Here is an 18808-nt window from a genome sequence, read left to right on the forward strand (position 1 = left end):
CAGCTGGCTTGTAGGGTAGAGGTTTCCATACTGGTAGAGGCAAGCAGGAAAGATCACAGGCTACCACCCCACCCAATGCCCAGAGTAGTGGTTCAGAGATTTTGGCCAAAGATTTTGGCTAGGTGGGAGAGGCAGTCTGTGAGAAAAGAGAGATCAAAGATCTCCCCAAAGGAGCTGATTTCATGGGAAGTTCATGCCTAATAATGCTCTCAAAGATACTAGTTCCTCTTAATAAAGAGTAACAAGCTTAACCAAGTGGGCCATTATTCCCACTTCCAGCTCAGAAGAAGTGGCACAGAGGTTATTTCCAGGGGGAAGAGACAGGCCATAAGAACATAGAACTCTGAAACTTTCCACAAAAAGAAATGATTTTATTTAGGACAGTGTGGGGAAATTCAAGCCTAACAGTGCTTGAAAACAATAGAGATTTTGGCTGTTGGCAATTAAAAGAAATATTGCAGCACCATGAGAGAAATAAACTAAACTGTAGGCAGGCTAGTTTACCAAAAAGAACCAGAGAAAGAGACAGCTAAGTAGAGCCTTTTTGATATCAAAACAAACCTTGAAGACTGACCTCAAAAACTACTTCTGCAAAAGGGGCCCAAATTTAATTGGATCAGACTAGGGAATTGTTTATGCTCCAAGGCATTGTCAAAAACAGTGAAACAACTAACTATTAGTTAATGGAACTGAGTGTAATACCAAATGGGAAAGATAGTTTAATAGAGAGATCAGAGAAAGAAACAGTTTTTAAAAGCCCTGCTAAAACCATTGTCATCTCAGAGTGATTGTGCATATTCCCATAGCTGCACGCTTTGAGGTACAACACCAAATGATTCACTCAGCTGACTTCTGTGCAGAAATTGACAACCTGATTCTAAAATTCCTATGGAAATTCAAGGGACTTGAATAGTTAAAACAATCTTGAAAAATAAAGTTAGACGACTTATACTTCCAGATTTTAAAACTTACTGCAATGGTACAATAATCAAAATAGTGTGATGCTAACATAAGGATAGTCATATAGATCAATGAATTTAAAAAATTAAAATTAAAAAATTAAAAATTAGTTACATTAAATTAAAAAATTAGTTACATTATATATATTCTTCTCAAGTACACAAAGATCCTACATTAGACCACAGAATAAGCCTTAACAAATTTAAGAAGATTGAAATCATACCAAGTACCTTTTTTAGCCACAGTAGTGTAAAGATAGAAATCAATAATAGGAGGAAAATTTAAAAATTCACAAATATGTGGAAATTAAACAGCACACTCCCAAACAACCAATGGGTTGAAGCAGAAATCAAAAAGGAAATCAGAAAGTATCTTAAGGCAAATGAAAATGAAAACATAGCCCACCAAAACTCACGTAATGTAGGAAAAGAAGTTCTAAGAGGAAGTTTATAGCAATAAATACCTACATTAAGAAAATAAAAATCTCAAATAAACAACCTTAATCTGCACCTTAAGGAACTAGAAAAACATATTAAGCATCAAAAAGAATAGTAAATCTTAAGAGTTATCGTCACAAGGAAAAAAAATTTCTATTTCTTTAATTTTGTATCTGTTTGAGATGATGAATATTCATTAAACTTATTGAGGTAATCATTTCATGATATATTTAAGCCAAATCATTATGCTATCCACCTTAAACTTATACAGTGCTGTGTATGTCCATCATTATATATATAAATAGAACTGGAAAAGATAGAATAAATACTTAGGAATAAATTTAACAAAGGAGGTGAAAGATCTCTACACACAAAAATATAAGACACTGCTGGAAGAAACTAAAGAAACCACAAATAAACAAAAATATACTCTGTGTTCATTGATTAGAAGAATTAATATTGCTAAAATATCCATACTACCCAGAGGTCTACAGACTTTTCACAAATAGAAAAAAAGTCCCTATAATTTATATGAAACCACAAAAGACTACAAACACCCAACATAATCTTGAGCAAGAAAACAAAGCTAGAGACATCATACTACCTTATTTCGAAATGTATTTTAAAAACTATAGTAATCAAAACAGTATGGTACTGGAATACAAATAGACTCATATATCAATGGAACAGAATAGAGAGCCTAGAAATAAACACAGGCATATACAGTCAAGTAATCTTCGACAAGGGTGCCAAGAATTCATAATACAGAAAGGATAGTTTCTTTAATAAATGGTGTTCAGAAAATCAGATATCCACATACAAAAATGAATTGGATCCTTTTCTTATACCATACATATTCAACTCAAAATGGATTAAAGCCTTAAATAGAGGATCTGAAGTTGTAAATTTCTTGAAGAAAATATAGAGAATAAGCTCTTTGACAATAGTCTTGTAAGTCATTTTTTGGATATGACACCAAAAGCACAGGCAACAAAAGCAACAATAAACAAGTGGGACTACTACATCAAGCTAAAAAGCTTCTGCACAGCTAAGGAAACAACATTAAAAGGTAGCCTACAGAGTAGGAGAAAATATTTGCAAACCATCTATCTGGTTGAGTTATTAAGCAAAATATGTATAACTCAATAGCAATTATACAAAAAAATAATTAAAAAATGGGCAAAGTAACTGAATTTCACCAAAGAAGACATACAGATGGCCAACAGGTACATGAAAAAGTGCTCAACAGGTACATGAAAAAGTGCTCAACATCACTAATCATCAGGGAAGTGCAAATTAAAAACACAGTGAGATATCACCTCGCTCATGTTAAGGAGGATGGCTATTATCAAGAAGACAGGAGATAACAGTTGCTGGCAAGGATGTGGGGAAAAGGGAACCTTTGTGCACTATTGGTGGGATGGTAAATTACTACAGTAATTATGGAAAATAGAATGGAGGTTCCTCACAAAATTAAAAACAGAACTACCATATGATCTAGCAATCCCATTTCTGAGTATATATCCAAAGGATATGAAATTAGTATCTTAAAGAGATATCCACACTCCTGTATTCATTGAAGCATTGTTCACAATAGTCAAGATATGGAAATGACCTAAGTGTCTGTTGAGTGATGAATGGAAAAATAAATTGGGAGATTACAGATATATCAATAGATATGAATACACACATATGTATTACCCATATATAAGTATATATTATATGTAATATGTTAAATGTATGTTATGTTACATATAGGTATATATACATATATGAATGTATATTTATATAAATATATACTGTTGATCCTTGAACAACATGGGTTTGAACTGCGTGGTAGACACAGAAAGACAAATACTGCATGATATCACTTATATGTGGAATCTTAAGTCAGACTCATAAAATCAGAGAGTAAAATGGTGGTTGCCAGGGGCTAGGGGGTGGGTGAAATGGGAAGATGTTTGTCAAAGGGTACAAACTTTCAGTTATAAGATGAATAAATTCTAGAGATCTAATGTATGGCATAGTAATTATATTAATAATACTGTATTGTATACTTGAAATTTGCTAAGAGAGTAAATCTCAAGTGTCTTCATCTTACTCTGTCTCACACACAAACACACAAATGGTAACTCTGTGGGATAATGGATATATTAATTAGCTTGATTGTGGTAACCATTACACACAGTATACTGATATCAAAACATCACATTTTACACCTTAAATATACACAGTATTTTGTCAGTTATACCTCAGTAAAGCTGCAGAAAAATTAAGGAAAAACAAATAAAATAAAATGAAAAATTTTGAAATCCGTGCCTTTCCAAAAAAGTGTTATAAATAGTGGGGAGTTTGGGCTAATGTTAAATGACGATTGGGATGAAGTTCAAGAACCCAAATCCTACCTGCCCTAACTCACTACTTCCTATGAGGTTCCTAAAGCAGCAACAGTAAATGGAAAACAAGATTCTGATGACCAGATATCTCCTGTGAAGTATGTGGCCTAAGCTGAAGGTCTTAGTGGGACTTTCTATTCTCTAATAAGCCTGAATTAAAATCTTACCATCAGTCACCCTCATATAGAGAAGCAAGGATCAGGCTGCAGATGGGTATGAGTAGAGGCAAAGAGAGGACCAGAAGTATGGCAATACCCTTATGGATTCAAGAACCACACTAGACATTTCAGCACCTAGTGTTCCCACCAACTAATAAATGAAGACTCCCTCCTCTTAGGGCAGAGCAGCAGGGCAATTTAAGATGGGAATGGAGTCCTCTTTCTTTCTAAAATGAACATGTGCCCTTGTTTTGTAGTGCCAGGCCTGGGGACATCTGGTCCACATAAACTGATGCATATTATTTATTTGTATGTTTTATTTGCTTTTATTGCTTTGTTTTATTCACGTTCACACCCTTTAATTTGGAAACCAGTAAATAGTGTCGTTAGCAGATTGTGCTTTGAGTCCTGAATTCAAATCCTTATGCTTACTATATTTGCTGAATGTGCCTGGCCATGATCCAAACCTCTAAAAGCCGTAGTTTCCTCATCAGAACAACAGTGCTAATCCATAGTATAATTCTAATGTCATGATGATTAACTGTTATGATATAAGGTGCTTATCATAATGTTTGGTACAAGAGTACTCAGTATGTTTAATAAATATTCAGGGAAAAATGAAATGAATTCATTTACACTGAGAACTAACTTCTCACAGTTAAGACTGACATATAAATAGTTGTAACGCAAGGTAGAGGCTGCCATGTGCTGCAAAAGACCTTTTCACAAGTTTTAAAATTATGGGCAAAGGAGAGTAATTCTTAAAAGGAAGGAAATGGAGAAGGTGCAAATGCACTTATTTGGGTGAAGTGGAAGATGCATGGGGCAAAAGCGAGTGATAGGTTGGAAAATTAGTTTGGAACAAAATTGAACATTATACAAGGAGTTTGTATGCTATGTGTATGGTAAATGGCAGTCTGAGGGAACAATGCTTCTGAGCTTTCATTTTTTTAAATCATAACTTGTCTAATAGATACCAATTTAATACTAGCATTAAACTGTTAGGAAAATCTGAGGCTACTGTTTCATATAGCAGTGTATATATGTTAGCACATGCTATGCCTATAAACAGGGCTATTCCAACAAACAAAAAGCATCATGACCCATAAAATATAAAGTGTAATACAGAGGAAATAATTTATTATGATGATTTGCTTTACTTTAACAGTAGGAAGACATGCATGATGATATATTATTATGATGTTTTTAAAGAAAATTTTCAGCCCAGACACATAAGCAAAGTTGAGAAGAGAATTAAGTTTTATTTGTCAGTGACAATTCATGTGATGTTATTTTGATGGTATCTCCATTATTGTTCTGTGTTTGCACATTCTAAAGGCCAGTGAGGGAAGAATGTATGAGTGTGGTAAAGTCTGGTCCCACCTGATTTATATTCCAACTCTAGAAGTCAGGTTGGTCAAATCAGATTGCAGATAAACATCTGAACTTGTGAACGTGGCTTAAAATAATCAAATATTCTAAATCGCAAACATAAGACAGATGCTTATTTTATGACTAGGCCAGATGCTTACTGAATTATATTCCCATACTTGTTAATATACTTGATAACTGAACACTAATTTTTTCTCAAATTCAAAGATATATGACATATCTAATAATTATGAATCAGTTTTAACAGAGCCAATGTGAATAATGTAGATTTTTTAAATGAAAAGTAACTCTTTTCATCCAAATGATCCCTTTGTACTGAAATAAGTCTTCCCTAGTTACATTTTATGTTCAACTAAGAAAAGAAGTAATAAAGAAAACAATAAACAAAACATTTGAATGTGTCCAGCTCATACTTGTTAACAGGCCAGATAGAAGCAGGTCAACCATCTAAACATTCCACGGTATTAATGGAACGTGATTTTTTTTGACTGATGCATTTTCAGATCTTAGGTTGAAAAATCCTGTGGCATTTTTTATGGCATATGGCCATTTATAGTATCTTCTCTTCCTGCAGGCTCAAGTACGAGATGTGTTAAACAAATATCAGACTACCTCTTTTTCTGGCTCAATTCTCATTTATTATAGGACACAAATACTCCTGTGCACATGTATTCATTTGGGAAAGGTGTGGAGATTAATCACAGGGGGAACAATGATGGAAATTATATCCAATGGTTTTCCTACTGTGTTTTCAGATATTGAAAGTTACCATTACAGTCATTGTGAAAAATGCACATTCATCTCCTTTCCCTAGCATAATGGCCCTTATGTTCCCAGGGCTCCACTTCTTATCACCTATGCACAGTTGCATATTTTAGGGAGGGAGATCTTACCCACCTTACTTTTTTGTGTATACAAATAAAGATGGTATTCATGCTACAAAATGGGATATATTCTGTATAGTGTATTTATAAATAGAGAGAAATTCTATTTTAACAACTAAGAAAAGCAGGTTATAGAACTGCTAAGAAAAAGTAATCTAAATATCATTATTCATTTAATTTGCTAAGTGGGCTTCACTTAAGTGAATCCCATATCTATTATTTTTTATTTCACATTGCATTTATTTTTCTAGTTGCATTAAATTTGTGAGGAAGCCATTGTGAAAATACTCCATGATTATTACAAGTGATGGTCAGTAGTATGGAAGGAAAAGTTCTAGATTGTGCAATTGAGTGCAATTATATCATGCATACATTCCTTCAAAATCAAGTTTTTGTTTTTGTCATGCTTTGTACCATAGGTGGTTGATTCAGAGAGAAAAAAATTCTCCTTGCCTTCAAGAAGCATGCTGTCACTTAGGCTACAGACAGACAATTAAACACATTAAAGAGCTAAACAATTATTAAGATCAAGCACATTAAATATAGATAAACCCTGACATAGAAGTGGGATTGGGGAAATGGTCCAGAAGTTGCCACTGAACTGAGGTTTTAAGAATGAGAAACAGTTATCCTGTATAGATTTCTAATGTTAAAATTGTGACACCGCTTTATGGTCTCAATCCTGGCTGTGTAAAACATCTCTCAAGGAGCTTCTAAAAACAAAACATAAACAAAAAAAGCAAAACCAGAAACAATGAGTGACCCCAACCACAAGAGATTCTGACTCTTCAGGCTAGGGTGGGCCCGGATATTGGAAATTCAAACTTCTTTAAATGAATATAATTTGCACTGAGGGTTGAGAACCACTGTTTATCAAGTCAAAATAGAAGAAAATAACTTTTCACCTCATTTTTGCACTTCTTTTGACTTATTTTAGAATTAGTAATATAAAATAATTAAAGTATTTTAGGAGCCCCAAACCTATCTATGTTGGTTGTAAGAACTTAATTTGTCATCAAAATTACTTAGCTGTGTTGTTTTTCTCCTCAGTCTCTTGTCAAGCTGGATTTATGTAGAAATTTAGGACTAGATCTTATGTCAGCCTCTAGGAAATAAAGCTTGGATATGAGCCAATAATATAATTCTACTATTTGGGAAAATGGTACTCATGCAATTGTTTTTGTTCCTTCAATTGTAACGGTAATTTTTCAAAAGTTTTTTAACTTTTTATTCAAGCTAATCCAAAATGGAATTTTATTTTAATTGCTTTGTGATTGAAACAATTTGCAGAAAATATGTGCCTTGTTAAGCCAATATCCAGGGAAGACTGCATGCAGACGGTTTCTACAACCATATATATAGTGGCATGCTTAATAGATATAATATACTTAGGTATTTCTGTTCTTCTCAGATTAAAGGTAAAACAGAAATATAAACTAGACCAGTAGTTCTGCATCTTTCACAATTTATTTCTCCCAAATAGTCTATCAACTAATCAAGTTTCCAAATTATTACAAAGTGAGTAACGTTTTATAGCATAACTTTGGGAATTAATATGTGTTCAAAATTTTTTTCTTTGGAATTTAGAAGTACCATAATTTGATTTCATTAAAAATATCCATAAAGCTTCATTTCTTCTGTGATTTATAGTAAAGGCAATTTGATGTCATTTGTAATATAAGGGTAAATGGGGACTTTGATTTAAAACAAGTGATCTTTTCTGTACTGTCACCTTTAAATCTGTCAATGAAATAAGGTGGAAAAGAGTATTTAAAATTAATGCATTTTCACGCTACACACACATATATGATAACAGTTATATTTATAATACATATATATATAAATGTAAATTTATGTATACATGATGTACATATATGTTATTGAAGAGACTGCAGTAGTTCTGCCTTTCTGAGATTGCAGGATGTTAAGATGAATGAAGTGTTTGAGGAAGATAATTTTAGCATCAAGATGTAGACAGCTTTGCAACAGGAAAAAGGCTTGGTGATAAGCATTATTCTAAGAGAGGCTATTCTAGTCATCCTTTTTTCAGGAGGGCCACCGATAACAATGACAATGACATTCTGAAAGCTGAGAAGCTGCAATGCACAGGGAATGCACAAAGCCATTATTCGCACCTATTGAATATTCACATTGGTTTTACTGAATTTTGAGTCTTTCAGATTTTGAAAAATCAATTATTTATTATTATTACTATTATTATTACTAATATATTTCCACTTTCTATATCCAAGTATTATATTTTTCCAATTCCTTTTTTCTTTCAGATTCACACTTTGCTTTTTATTTCATAGCGTTCTTATTGTCCATCTCTACAATACTAGGTTCTGTGTAACTGTAACACACACACATGATGTCTTGAGCTCCAGCCTTTCTTCCTGTTGCAAAGATTTCCTCATCTGGGATATATAATTACCTTCCTCAAATACTTTATCTCCTTGTGACCCCTCATATCAGATTTATCCCAAATCTCTTATTGCATAACAGTAGTCACATTACAGGTATCTCAGATTAGCTAATAAACATATATGCCTTTACTTTCTGGGCAGTGTGGTTAGAAGTGAATGGAGTTTGTAATGAGATAGACTTTAGGGAAATTCATCATCTGAATTTCTCCTGGCCTCAAAATGGTAGGTATAGAGGATTGAGTGATAATTCAAATTTCACTGGCTGGTTCCTTCATTTTCAAATCCTATAATCTCTAGGAATTCCCTAGAGTATCTACTATGTGTTTATGATGCTTCCACCCACTAGCCTGTCCTGATAGTCCAAGGTGTGTATTACTGATGTCCTACTCTTGCTTGTAAGACAAGAGGCCTCTGTTTCACCAGGTCTCTCCTTGATCCCACATATTGCCACAGCTGGTGGCACAAAGTGCAGATTCTCTTCCTTTACTTTGCTCTTTTTTAGAAGAGTTCTAAGAAGTCTTGTAGTGATTTACCAAAAATTACCTATAACCCTGTTTACTCTTGCTGTCTCTGCATAATTATAAATAGCTATCTCTTTTGCTCTCAAAAGTAGCTAGTTGCGGACTCACAGGTACAGAGAACAAACTAGTTGTTACCAGTGGTTGGGGATATAGGGATGGGGAAGTGGGGAGTCCAAATTATTAGGTATAAGGCTACAAGGGTGTATTGTACAACATGGGGAATATAGCCAGTATTTTATAATAACTGTAAATGGAGTGTAACCCTTACAAATTGTATGTAAAAAAGGAGCGTAGTTGGGACAAGAAATTATATGGTCACTTAGTTAATCAGGTCTTTCTGCCTCATTACCTTCCCTTTCCTTTCCAACCACACTCCCCCCACCCCCCGCAAAACAAAACAAAACAAACCCTCTCTGTGGTCCTTAAAAAGGAATTCAAATATTGAACACCAAAGAGAAAGAGGCTGGGAAACAAATTCCAGTTTCAGCTATCACAACACTAGCCCACCCTTAGAAGACAACTACACCTTTCTTCCTGGGTTGTTCATATAGTGTTTCACTTAGATTTGTTCTTTCTAAGAAGGTTCTTCAGTGTCATATGGAAAAAGACTTCTGGCAATCTAGGCTCTCAGAAATTCTCCAGGTATGTGTAAATTATATTTGAGCACTGTCCTCTATTTCCAAACACCACACAGCCACCCCTCTATAAATCCAAATTTGTCATCTAAGCTCTTAACAGCACTCCATCCCATGCAGTCTCATTCTCCCACTGCACTATTTTAGCTATTTATTTATTTTAACTTCCATATGGCACCTCTTCCTAAGCCAAATTAATTTACTTAATACCCTACAATCTTTATTTTCTTCTTTCAATTGCAGTACCCCTTGCATAATCCCATTCCCTCAGTGTAGAAAATATTTCCCCTTAAATTGTGTCAGTATATGTCTATTAATTCAACTGGTGTCTATTGAGTGCCCCAAATGCCACAGGTACAGGACTAAATGATATTTCTGAACTCTTTACCAATTGTACCTCACATCTTTTCAGGACAATGTCATCTAACGCTTTTGTTACACTTGACAGTGGCTCCAGCTCCAGCATCCTGACATATGTTTCAATTTCATATAACATAAGTTGGCATAAACATTGACTAGCATTTGTTTTCAATTTTCTCAACTTTTCATCTATCATTTTAAATTATATGACAAGTATAATATGTACTAATTAATTCATATTATCTCATAGTGCCTAGTGCAGTGTTCCCATCAAATGCCCCCTACAGCTATGAAGGACAATATTTCAAATTACATGTATTTCAGGTTAGCTAATAGACGTAAGTGCCCCTTCGTCCAACAAGCATCTAGTCAGTGTATTTTGCTAAAAAATGCATGAATTAATGGTTGATGCTAGGGCTGATGTTGAGAGTATACAGATAAGCCTGGAACGTCTTGTATTGCCAGAAAGTAAGGAAATGCTCAAACAAACAAACAAAATACAACACACACACAATACATACTGTGATGAGTGTATGTTAAAGGAACCAAGTGAAAGAGCTCCCAGTGGCATAAGCCAAAGCAATTTGAACAACAAAATAGTGTTAGACCATAACCCGAAGTATAAAATACATATCCATGAGTCCAAACAAATGACTTAATAGTGAATGAATGAAAAATAACTAACTAAATATGAATAGATACACTTCTTAAGAAGAATAATTCCAAATAATTTATATAGTGTGAAAGGATAATCAAAATGGAATTGGTATTGTGAAGAGAGTTCTCTAAAATGAAGCCAGAAGGTCACTGAGGAATTAGGACTTATGAATGTCTCATCCTGGATAGAATCTGCCCTTTTGACCCCTTATTGTTTTAACAAAGACATCCAGAACATTTGCCAGAAACTCAAGATTGTTATCAGACCTTTACCCTAAACTAACTTATGAACCCTTAAGGAAAAATATCCTGACTTGCATGAGAGGCAATCACAATTCTCACCTGGCAGCTTTAACAATCTTGTGGCTCTTTGTCTTTATAAGCCCCTGACTCTTTCTCTTCCCTGGAACACTCTTTAGGTTTTACCCTCTTTGCAGCCTTGATACTAATTACTGTTAACAATAGATGATACTACCCTTGTATTAAGGTTCTCCAGAGAAACAGAGAGCACAAAATTGTGTGTAATACATACAGAAAGAGAGAGAGATTTATTTTAAGGTATTGACTCATGCAGTTGTAGAAGCTTGGTAATTCAAAAACCTGCAGGGTAGGTTAGCAGGCTGGAGACTAGGGGAAGAGGTGCAGTTTTTTGTTTGGTTTTTTTTTTTTGCGGTACGCGAGCCTCTCACCGTTGTGGCCTCTCCCGTTGCGGAGCACAGGCTCCGGACGCGCAGGCTCAGCGGCCACGGCTCACGGGCCCAGCTGCTCCGCGGTATGTGGGATCTTCCCAGACCGGGGCACGAACCCGTGTCCCCTGCATCGGCAGGCGGACTCTCAACCGCTGCGCCACCAGGGAAGCCCGAGCTGCAGTCTGAGTCCAAGGACAGGCTGCTGACAGAATTCCTTTTGGCTCAGGGGAGGTAAGTCTTCTATCAAGACCTTCAGCTAATTGAATGAGGCCCACTCACTTTGTGGAAGGTAATCTGCTTTACTCAGTCCACCAATTTAAATGTAAATCTCATGCAAAAACACCCTCACCACCCCAGCCAAGTTAACACATAAAATTAACCGTCACACTCCTCTAGAGATTAAGGATAACTACCCTTCCTTTAAATGTGAGCTGTTTGTTTGTGAATTCCTCCAGTGAGTGCAGTTTAGAAAGAGGGGCAAAAGAATAACTTTACAGTGGAAAAACCTGAATAACTACGTGTCAGGTGATCAAGGTAAACATCAGCAAAGATAAACCATGCTGATGTGTGTGCCCTCAGTATGATGTGATTAAAGTGGCACTTTACCTCTGTGTTCTCTAATAATCAAAATCCCAGTCTAATTATGAGAGAAACATCAGACAAACTCCAGTTGATGAGTAGTAAACAAAATACTTGATCAGTACTCCTCGAAACTACCAAGGTTATCAAAAACAGGGAAGTTCTTAGAAACTGTCACAGCCTGCAGAAGCCTAAGGAGATGATGACTAAATGTATCATGGTATCCTGGGGGGATTCTGGTACAGAAAAAGGCCATTAGGTAAAAACTAAGAAATCCGAATAAAGTATGGACTTTTTCAGTAATAATGTTACTATATTGATTCATTAGTTGTAGCAAACGTATCACACTAATGTAAGACATTAACAGGGGAAACTAGGTGTGGGTGTTGGAGGAACTCTCTGTACTGTTTTTACAAAGTTTCCGTAAATTTAAAACTCTCCTAAAATAAAATGTTTTTCACAAAGAAAATTAAAGAAACAAAACAAAAATGTATGTGGATTTTTACGACAGACCTTTAAACAAGAAGGCCTAAACTGTCATAATTTTATTATTCACATTTCAGAAGACTGTAGAGAAAGTAAATTACAAAATGAATATGTAGACTTACTGACAAATTGGCACATAATATGAGCTCTATAATGTTAATTTCCTCACTCTGCTCATACTTCTTCAACAAAAGGTGTTTGGCTTATTATTATTGTTATTTTAAGTAAAAACGCCAGCAGTTCATTGCAAAACAATAAGTGATTGATTCATTGAGAAAATTAATTTTATTTAAGCCTGCAGCTCTACCATACATACTTATTTAAAAATCTCCATTAAACATATATAATCACTAGTGGGAGGGAAGCAAAAAGCTCTCCATGGCGAGAACAACTTTTCAATGCAGGTAATCAATATTCTTGGAACATCTCAAAAGAAAAGGCTAAAAGGAAAAGAAATCAAATAACCTACCATTGGCAGCATATGATGCTATATACTTAAACTGATGTATGTTGAATCTCGCAGTCTCTGTGGCATTTAGCAGAAAAATCTCTTTACCAGAACTCTCAGGTGAGCTAATATGCACAGCAGACACATTTAAGTCAGACTGCTTCAGTGGAGGAAGCTCTGTTGGTGGTCACAGACAACCAAAGATTCAGGTAAAAGAAATTCTGAATTAGGCAGCCTCCAATTTAATTATCCCCTGCACTGCCTCCCTCCCCACGCCCCCCCAAACACACACACACACTATCACACTCTTGTCTCTCTCTCTCTCAGAGAGTCTATGTCCAACAGTTTGGATTTCAGGTTGATTTGACTGTACCTATATACTCATAAACTTAAAAACAGATTAAGTGTGTGTGTCTAAGCTAGAAGTGCTCTTATTTTCAGACAGATGGCCATGAATTCAAATAATTTGCTTTGGGGAAATAATCTAAACATATTTTATCTGCCTACATCCTAGGCAGCGTGAAGCACTACATACAGCTGGGGTCAGTGCTTATGCTACAAGCCATTAAATACCCCATGGTTCTTGTTAAAGGACATTATTTTCAACTGTGTGCCATGTGGCTCATCCCCGCTGTCCATCAGATGGTTGAAATGATGTGTGAGTAGAGGAGTTTGTATATATGACAATACACACATACACATAAAATCTTAAATGTGTGCAAGCAATTTAAAAAAATCCTAAAAACCTTTAAGAAGGAATAAAAAAAGTATTAGGTGAAATATATGTGGATGTCTTTTCATTTTACTATCTTCATTCTTGATTTTACATCAGAAAAGTTTAATAACGATGTATTTAGAAAATTTATTTTCAAAGCAAGTAAATAATTTGTATATTACCAGCTTGACTTACTTCAAGTCAATTTTAAAGTTTACTAAATATTTTTTTGAAAGAACAATACCGAGCATTCTCAGTTTAGTAGTTACATGCTGTTTGTACTTAAATGCATATCTAATCAAATTTATATTATTCACCATTGGCATATAAATGTAAGTAACACCTATAAACATATCTTAAGTTTATAAAGCACTTTCTATTATGTGAGGCACATTTGCAACCACTAACTCACTCATTTATATCTCTCCACAATCCTGTGAATTAAATGAATATAGGCATTATTTTTTGTATTTTATAGATAATAACAACTTACAGGTCTAGAGTTCTTAACATATTCCAAAATTTATTTTAAGTTTTAAAAAAATATTAAATCTTTCATCCTTACACAATCCTGAGAGGTAGTGTGTTATAGTATCCTCATTTTACAAATGAGGAAACTGAGGAATAGAGAGTTTAAATATTTTATGTAAGGCCGTTCAGGCAGTAGCCACAAGATCCAAAATTCAGATACAGGTAGTGTGACTCCAGAGTGTGAACCTGAACAATTATGTTATATTGTTTTTATAGGACAGGTACAAAAATCAAGCAACTGACAAAACAAATACAAAACAATGGCATTGAATGAATTGCTTAAATTCGTAGAGCCAATTAAGTGATGTTTTTAGGATTTTGGGCAACTCAGAGATTAAGGATTCATTTTGACTTCAGGCAAATTTTGGTTCAAACCAAGGCCCTGCCATTTGATAGCTGTGTAAACTTGCAAAGTTTAATGTCTCTGAACTTCATTCCTTATCTTCAAAATAAGGGTGCTAATATTTATTTCATAAATTTATTTCAGTAATTAAATGTGTTTATGTTACCAAGCAGGGGCTCACTGGCCGACATGCATAGAAGCCAATACTATATAGCACCAGCTTTTGAGGAAAGAAAAGGCTTTATTGTGAGGTAGACTGGCAGGGAAACAGTATCAAATCTGTCTCCCCATCTGGGGATCTGGGGTTCGGTCAAACCTTTATGAGCTAGGCGAGGAGGGTTGGTATGCAGAAGCATTGGCGGTTTTTATTGGAGGGCTTTGGAACTTGGCCATTTATGCTAACGTATGGGAAAGGGGGATTCAGCACAGGATCTTCCTGGACAATGGACCCTTCACTTCTGAAAGCGTTCCAGCGGTCAGGGGCTGGTCATATCCCAGGCAAAATTTTCTTTTCTGCGCATGCTTTACCTGCATGACTTGCAGTTTCTCTGTGAAAGACAATTTAGTATCTTGTTATCCACCGAGTAGGTAGGACCAGTTTGGGCTGGTCCTGCAGTTACATTGACATATGTAAAACACTTGGCATATAATAAATTTTCAAAAAATAGTAGCTAAGTACACAAATTAAAAGGCAGGTTTTTTTCAAACTTAAGAATTGAATTATTTCATGGCAAGTGTAGTTATTTTATTAGATTTAATGACTTACAATGTTTGGTCTTTTAAATACAGGAATTGAAGATATGAATATATTTTTTAAAATTTGGAAACGTTAAAATTAACAGAGATTCAAAGACATTTCCGCAAAATATTAAAGATTATGATTGCATTTATAATGCTTCAAAGCAGTTAGCTCACGTTGTATATTTTTTAATAGGAATTGGAGATGAAACATTTAAAGATACACAGAGAATTAGGGTGTGATTAACTTGACCATAAGTTTCCTGCCTTATATTGGGTTTACCTTCTCAAAGGTTCCATCTTCATATTCTGACTTCTTGGAAAATATGTGATGGGAAAAAATAAGGCAGAAGGTATGAAAATTCTTTTGCATGTATTTTAACCAGGAATATGTCTGTTCCTCCAATTGCCTATAGAAAAATCTTATATAATGTGTTTTTTAAAAAGTTTTGGTTAATTTTGTTGTAACAACTTTTATTATTTTCTAATTATTTCCTTTAGTTATCCTCTTCCACAATATCCTTTGCTAATGATTCCCTGTCCACATTTTTGGGTCCAACTTCATGTAATCTATTAGTATTTATTCAACACTTATACATTTAGCTATAATGGAAATAGATGCATACACTGTGGGCTCTGTACACAAGGACCTGTAACATGTTTGGGAATTTAAGAACAATGCACATTAAACATTCATCAAAAAATCAAGGCAATGTGTGTGTACACTTTTCATAATGAAAGGGTTCAGAGAAGAGTAACAATGAAGTTAGTGATAACAAGGAACTTTTATTAATTATTTACTCTGTGCCGCACACTTCTTATGTCCTCTTTCACCTAATACTCTCAACAACTGTAAGAGTTAAGTATTATTAGCTCCTCACTTCATCATTAAAACAACTGAGACACAGAAAGGTTAAGTAGTTTGCCCTTGATCGTGCAGATATTAAACAGTGCAGTTGGGATGGGAAGTCAGGCAGCTGGACTCCAGAGTCAACACACAGAACTCCATTGCTAATGCTGTAGCTGCCTTATGACCAGAGGAGACTAGTAAGAGGATAGAGAAGGATAGAGTCTATGATGGAAGAAGGGGAGGGAGGAAAATGTATGACAAAAGAGAGCACAAAGGAGGTAGAGTTTGGAAGTCATAGAAATGTGTATTTCTCAAGATAGTATAATGGAACATAACACCCAACCAGATAGAGGTGGTTATATTTCATGAAACTTTTGAAGATTTTGTGGAAATAAATTATTTAATGAAATAGGTACTAATACAAGAGTCCTCTTCAAGCTAATTAAAGATGTATGAAGAAGGAAAGCAATCAGAATTAGAAAAGACATGTAGGAGACCATTTCTGCAGTATACGTGGGATGCAATTTAGACGTGAATTTGCATGATGGCAATGGAAAAAAGAAAAAATGGGAAGAAAGCAAGAGCTATTTGGAATAAAGTTAATTTTTATATAAACATCTGTTTATGACATAGCATAGGCAACCACCCTCACCACAATTAAAAATACGGTGATCTGCACCCCACACCTCATTAATTTTTCTTCTAACCATCATCACCTCAGTCACTGGAGTCATTCATGAAGTCTTCTCATTTGGCCCCATATGTAATCGTAAGAGCCTTGTCTTCTTTACCTTGTCATTTAAGATAATGTTTCCAAGTCCACAACTTTTCCTTGCTGAGCCCTTCAGAACATTCGAAGAGCAATAATTGCAGTAATAATCTTGTGCTGGATTTTGCTTCCTTTTATCTACAGTCTGCTTTTGAACTATTCCTAGATGTTTCTGCATCAATATTACTTTTATGATTTCACTACTCTGTTTAATTATACCTAAGAGATGTCATCCATATACCACAACCCTGCACCCATAGAATTTAATTAATATTTACCTTATATACCTAAAACTGTAATATTGTCCAATAGATAATGATTTGTCATATCAAATGCACTGAATTGAGTCAGAAACCAAGTATTTTTTTGAGTTGTGCTAGAGCTAATTAGAAGAGATAATAACTATAGGATATCCACTAAAGTCCAGATATTAAGCTTTGTGCTATAAGAGATACACAAACAAGATGAAAATTTAACTCTCAAAAGCTTTAAAATCTAGAAAATACATACAGTTGACCCTTGAACAACATGGGTTTGAACTGCTTGGGTCCACTTATACATGGGTCTTTTTCAATAAATGTACAAAAATATACATGTACAACATTGAGTGCGAGACTTGTATTGAAGCGACTAGCCTATTCTTACATAGGCATAATGTGAATCATATTTAATATAAAACTAAGAATGTGTGAGGTTTTTTACTGTTTTATGACTTTGCTTCAAAGAATTACATCACTGTATAGTATGCCCCTTCTTGTAACTGGAGAAACTTCCTATCAGCCTTTCATAACAAGTGATTTTTTTAAAAAATGTAATGTTTCCAAAACTGTATTATGAATATGACTATAATACCATATACTATAAGAATTTTATAATGATTCATTTATTAGTGTATAAGCTAGGCTACCATGAATCATTCATACTGCTGCTTCATCATCAATAAATCGCTATACCTGTTAATAATGCATTACTTTCTCATATTATCTTTTTATTTTTGACGTCTGGTGTTAGTAGGTATAGCACATACAGTGTTTTGTATCATTTAAGACAATATTGATGTAGGTACTGATGAACAGATGATGCATCTTGTAAACAGAGGATGTAAACTTATGATATCAATAAATACACTGCAGTACTATAAATTTATTTTCTCTTCCTTGTGATTTTCTTAATGATATTTCTTTTTTCTGTAGCTTATTTTATTGTAAGAATGTAATATGTAATACATAAAGTGTACAAACTATGTGTTAATGGACTGTTTATGCTATTGGTAAGGCTTCTGGTCAACAGTAGGTTTTAGTAATTAAGTTTTGGGGGAGTCAAAAGTTATATGTGGATTTTTCAACTGTGCAGGGGTCAATGCCTCTAACCCGTGCAATGTTCAAGGGTCAACTGTAGATATGTCTCCAAATGATCATAATAAATAGAAAAGAAGGAGTCTAAAGTAGTAGTAATACTTAAAGTCTGAAGAAAAACCATAATCTGTTGAGGACATAGAAATGTTTATGGAGAAAGAGTATTTGGTTGGACCTCAAATAATAGCTAAGATTTAGACAAGAATTCAAGGCTGAGTTGAGGAAAGGAATACAGTGAAATTTTAGAGTGCACATTCAGGAGGCTTTGTGTAGGAAAAACCTACACAAAAATTTTGTGTAGAAAATGTGTGGAGGAGAGAGAAAAAAGATAACAGCTAGCATTTGTTAAGTACATTCTGTGTCCAAGACACCTTGTAAAACACTTCACGTGAAATATCTCAACCTCTTTTTCAGCATCCTAATGATGTAGTGACTATTATTATTAATTTGTAAGTAAAGAAATAAACTAGTAAAAAAAA

Source organism: Monodon monoceros, unplaced genomic scaffold (genome assembly GCF_005190385.1).
Source record: "Monodon monoceros isolate NGI ecotype Baffin Bay Population unplaced genomic scaffold, NGI_Narwhal_1 Super_Scaffold_20, whole genome shotgun sequence".
NCBI classification, from domain to species: Eukaryota; Metazoa; Chordata; class Mammalia; order Artiodactyla; family Monodontidae; genus Monodon; species Monodon monoceros.